The sequence below is a fragment of the Homarus americanus genome, unplaced genomic scaffold (genome assembly GCF_018991925.1).
Source record: "Homarus americanus isolate GMGI-L3 unplaced genomic scaffold, GMGI_Hamer_2.0 scaffold21914, whole genome shotgun sequence".
Lineage (NCBI taxonomy): Eukaryota > Metazoa > Arthropoda > Malacostraca > Decapoda > Nephropidae > Homarus > Homarus americanus.
In genome coordinates this window covers 754,327-760,326 of record NW_024719665.1, presented here as the reverse complement: position 1 = coordinate 760,326, position 6,000 = coordinate 754,327, and positions in this window count along the sequence as shown.

The following is a 6,000-nucleotide window of genomic DNA, read 5'->3' as shown; positions in this document are numbered from 1 at the left end:
ATCACTCTAAACACCTATTTCTCTGCATCACCCTCATCTGCCTTTTGTCCCCTTCTCTCAGTAGATTCGTAAATATCACCCTTATCAAGCAAGGTCATACAGGCAAAAATACTCTGGTAATTTTTTTTACTTTATATCACATGTTGTGGATCGTCGCCCTTATGACACCGTGACATAAAGCTCTTTCTCCCTGACTGTACAGCACCCAAGTTGACCAAGTTGTTGAGTATTAGGAGAATAAACCTTAAAATATTAGTTGACAGCGACAAGTAGTGTGGTATGGTGGGGTGTGTCGACCACATCCCGGGCGAGGTGTGTCGACCACATCCCCGGGCGAGGTGTGTCGACCATCCCGGGCCGAGGTGTGTCGACCACATCAGGCGAGGTGTGTCGACCCATCCCCGGGGCGAGTGTGTCGACCACATCTCCGGGAGCGAGTGTGTCGACCACATCCCAGGGCGAGGAGGGTGTCGACCACATCCCCGGGGCGAGGGTGTGTCGACCACATCCCGGGGCGAGGTGTCGACCACATCCCGGGAGCGAGTGTGTCGACCACATCCCCAGGGCGAGGGTGTGTCGACCACATCCCCGGGGCGAGGTGTGTCGACCACATCCCCGGGGCGAGTGTCGACCATCCCGGGCCGAGGTGTGTCGACCACATCCCGGGGCGAGGTGTGTCGACCATCCCCGGGCGAGGAGTGTGTCGACCACATCCCGGGGCGAGGTGTGTCGACCACATCCCGGGGCGAGGTGTGTCGACCACATCCCGGGCCAGGAGTTGTCGACCCATCCCGGGCCGAGGTGTGTCGACCACATCCCGGGGCGAGGTGTGTCGACCACATCCCCGGGCCGAGTGTGTCGACCACATCCCGGGGCGAGAGTGTGTCGACCACATCCCGGGGCGAGGTGTGTCGACCACATCCCCAGGGCGAGTGTGTCGACCACATCCCGAGGTGTGTCGACCACATCCGGGCCGAGGTGTGTCGACCCATCCCCGGGCCGGGAGTGTCGAGACCACATCCCAGGCCGAGGTGTCGGGCACATCCCAGGCCGAGGAGTGTCGACCACATCCCGGGGCGAGGTGTGTGTCGACCACATCCCGGGGCGAGGTGTGTCGACCACATCCCGGGGCGAGGGTGTGTCGACCACATCCCGGGGCGAGAGTGTGTCGACCACATCCCGGGGCGAGGTGTGTCGACCATCCCCGGGGCGAGGTGTGTCGACCACATCCCGGGGCGAGGAGTGTCGACCACATCCCGGGCCGAGGTGTGTCGACCATCCCGGGGCGGGAGTGTGTCGACCACATCCCAGGGCGAGGAGTGTGTCGACCACATCCCGGGGCGAGGTGTGTCGACCACCCCGGGGCGAGGTGTGTCGACCACATCCCGGGGCGAGTGTGTCGACCACATCCCCGGGGCGAGTGTGTCGACCGCCACATCCCCGGGCCGAGGAGTGTCGACCACATCCCGGGGCGAGGAGTGTGTCGACCACATCCCCGGGCCGAGGAGTGTGTCGACCACATCCCCGGGCGAGGTGTGTCGACCACATCCCCGGGCCGAGGTGTGTCGACCACATCCCCGGGGCGAGGAGTGTGTCGACCCATCCCGGGCCGAGGTGTGTCGACCACATCCACGGGGCGAGGTGTGTCGACCACATCCCGGGGCGAGGGTGTGTCGACCACATCCCCAGGCCGAAGTGTCGACCACATCCCGGGGCGAGGTGTGTCGACCACATCCCCGGGCAGTGTGTCGACCACATCCCAGGCCGAGTGTGTCGACCACATCCCGGGGCGAGGAGTGTCGACCACATCCCCGGCCGAGGAGTGTCGACATCCCGCGAGTGTGTCGACCCATCCCCGGGCGAGGTGTGTCGACCACATCCCGGGGCGAGGAGTGTGTCGACCACATCCCGGGGCGAGGTGTGTCGACCACATCCCGGGCGAGTGTCGACCACATCCCCGGGCGAGGTGTGTCGACCACATCCCGGGGCGAAGTGTGTCGACCACATCCCGGGGCGAGGTGTGTCGACCACATCGAGGCGAGTGTGTCGACCACATCCCGGGGCGAGGAGTGCGTCTTTTGTTGGTGTGAGAGGGGGAGGTAGTCCTTGGGTGGGTTTCGTTAATTAGCTAAGCTGATGATAATATTGGAGTACTGTGGATTAACCACCTCCTGTAATCCTATATTTTGAGCAAAAAGTTGGAGGATATTCTACAATCTGGGTAGTTATTTCGCAGGCCTTAGCGGGTTTGTTTACAGATGTGGATGTTCTCCGCCCATGGCCACACATGCACACACACAACAACAAGGCCGAGTGTCAGTTCATTCATGACCAGACTTGACCAACACTGGGACAAGTACAGATACATCCTGGTGCCAGTATACTCGTATGCCCGGTGCGTGTATACTGACCACCCAAGGGGCCAACACGACGATCAGTGACGAAAAGAATAACTTAATGTATAAAGCTAATGTTGAGTGAGGGATGCTTATCGGTGGCAGCGTAATTACTAGTTGAGTAATTAATGAGAAAGATAATAATAAGTATAAATTGGCATAGTTACAGTATACTAGTCACAATATTACCCTCTTATGTACCACCTTGACCTTCCCAGCAATCACAAATGCATCTTAATAATCCATTAATCCCAATTGAGTACATACTTAAGGCGATATTGGACTCTGGTATAATTAGTACAAAACCTTAAAAAATATACGAACTACCCCTTTGAGGCGTAGATCATTTTCTGTAAAATAAAATAATAGAAAACGAAGATACTACATGGGTAACTACTTTGAGAGATATAATTTTGGTTGTTATATAGCTGTAATATAAATCCTAAGATATTGTGTAATAGTTACCCGGGTAAGTTATGAGGAAACAGCTACCACCAGAAAACGTTTGTGGAATTCCTTTGTTCTTTTACTTACAAAGCTGCTTTCCTTGGTACCAGATATCAAAATAAATACTTTGTTTAATATGGCGGGGTTCGGTAGGGTTAGGTAGTTTTCTTTGGTTGGTTAGGTCAGGTTCCAGTAAATTTAGCCTATTTTAAATTACTTATAATAATAATAACATCTTTTAACAAAAGGAAGGAAATCAAACAACTCCTTCTCGTGGTAGTGTTGTGCTCATACATCAGCGATACCCGTACTAATGTCCGCAGTGCAAACAGTCTCTTGGCTTTAGTAAATTAAAACAAATGGGTTTCCTTGTGATACTAAATATATCTAATACACAAGAAATTAGTCAGAGATTTCCATTATTCAAGCCGTCAGTTATGATTGACACAGGTAGAGGTGGTGTAAGGCAACGCTCTTGGGACAACCACTATCTTTCCCCCTCCCCATTCTGCGCACATACACACACACACACGCAAGCGCACATACACACACATACATTCCTTATATATTTATTGACATTAATGTAAGAAATGGAGGGTGTGGAGACGTCGTGGAAGGGTGATGTAAAAAGCACCAATTCTTAGGTATGACGCGAGGAGCGAACAACCAAGGGCATACATCCAAGATTTGTTCGAAAATATTCATACCATTTTAGAAGTTAATATGAATGGACAATATCTAAATAACCCCACGCTTGTAGATAACTTCCAGGTACTTAGTGAATCGTGAGACAAACGAAGGCAGATGACACAATAGCTACTTAGAGTTTGTAAGTGAAACAGCTCTTGTTAATTGTGGTAAAACAAGGGTAACATGTTGGGAAATGTTCACTCCTTCCTAAATTTAGAAGAACTCTCACGTTATGTCAACCGTAGTTACACCCCCATTAGTTCGTTATTTAAACAGTAGTTGCAGTCACTTGTTATCAAAGCCGTAGTTACACTCACCTGCACCTGAGCCGTAGTTACACCCAGTTCTTATCAAAGCCGTACTTACAGCCACTTATCAAAGCCGTAGTTGCACTCAGTTGTTATCAAAGCCGTACTTATAGCCACTTATCAAAGCCGTAGCTGCACTCAGTTGTTATCAAAGCCGTAGCTGCACTCAGTTGTTATCAAAGCCGTAGCTGCACTCAGTTGTTATCAAAGCCGTAGCTGCACTCAGTTGTTATCAAAGCCGTAGCTGCACTCAGTTGTTATCAAAGCCGTAGTTATAGCCACTTATCAAAACCGTAATTATGGCCACTTGTTATCAAAGCCGTAGTTACATTCACAGTCATAGTTACACTCATAACCGTAGTTACATTCCCAGCCGTAGTTACATTCACAGCCATAGTTACACTCCCAGCCGTAGTTACACTCCCAGCCATAGTTACACTCCCAGCCGTAGTTACAGTCACTGGTTATCAAAGCCGTAGTTACACTCCCAGCCGTAGTTACACTCCCAGCCGTACTCCCTCGACCTCACCTCACCTCGACACTCTCAGGCTTCTCACTGCACCAAACCTCACCCATACGTCACACAGCTGACTAGCCAATCAGAGGAGTGAAACACGTCGAATTATCTTGAATGTTAGTTAAGCAATTTACATCATTCACTTTAGTAGTTACTTATCATTCCGTCTTTCTTTTATTAGTAACGTTGAGGAAAAAATGTTTGGCTATTCTAAACTAATTTCTTCATAACTTCTAAATGGTCAGTTCTTGGTCGAGTTAGTTTACCTGAACGAGCTAGGATACGCGAGGTAAACTGTATACCTGCAGTGTCTATGTGTATGTTTGACTATATACATGTACTGTACTTTATATTGTCTGTACGTATGTTGGACCAGTTATAAACGTGTATGGGGATCTATCTATCTATCTATCTGTCTATCTATCTGATATTCTTTACTTCACACAACTCAACACCTGTCCTCAGCACCTCGCGAGACTATCACACACACACTCACGTAACTATTGTATTTAATTACTTACACTGGTGATTACACTTAGTTATCAGTATTAAAAAAACAACAACAACCATTTATTATCATAAGTTTTTATTTAAATAATTTTGAATTAATATAACATTATTTACAGACATAAAAATCCAAACAATGTAAACAGAGAGTTGTAGCTCAGATATTTTTTTTTAAATCTTTGTTTAGTTGTTGAAGCGTAGTAACAACAACAACAACAACAGTAACAACAACAACAACAAGAGATTATCACTGTACACCAGAAACATTAAAAATAAAAGAAGAATTCTGTATCATTTTAGGAAAACAGAAGAATACCCACCAAGGAGATGTTATTATTGGTGTTAGTAATTTAACAGAAGGAGTACAACATTTACTGAGGATAAGTCTCTTAAAAATGGTTAACAGGTTTTACATTAACAAAACTAACATTGAATTCTATATGTAAAGCAAATAACTTTTATGCAAATAAATATTATGCAACGAGCATTTCTGTACCTGAACCCATATCATTAACTCACACACACCAAATACAGAGCCTATTTACAGGAGCATTTTGTAACGCCGACCAATGTCTCTGGTCTTCCGGTCTGTTTGTAATGGAAGATAAGAAATGGTCCTTTAGGTAATCTTAGTAAGCTTATGTTTCGTAGGACAATATTAAGACTGTGTCTATGCATACGTCATTGTCTGAGTATAATTTGACAATCATTAATGTGCTTAGGTGTACAACCCGTTTTTATTATCTGAACACATAATACGGAGAGCTGTGAGAATAAACAATTGAAATTGAATTGAAGCTGCAAAGGTGTGTTTGCATTGATCACCTGCTGTCGTGTGTGTGTGTTTTGTGTGTGTGTGTGTGTGTGTGTGTATGATCATCTGACTGACTGACTGAGGAGGTAGGAATGCTTACATCGTCTGATCATTAAAAAGACGTTTAAAAAATACAAATTGTGTCACCTTTTAACCTTTCAATAATCCGTATTCATTTACATAATTTACGAGGTATATAATAACATTCAAGTCTAGTAGTGGCTATGGAGATTTTTTTCCCATCTCCTGGAAGTGTCAGGTCTAAGGAAAAGTAACTTACGGCATTATCTGTAATATAAGGGAAGATTAACAACAATGTGA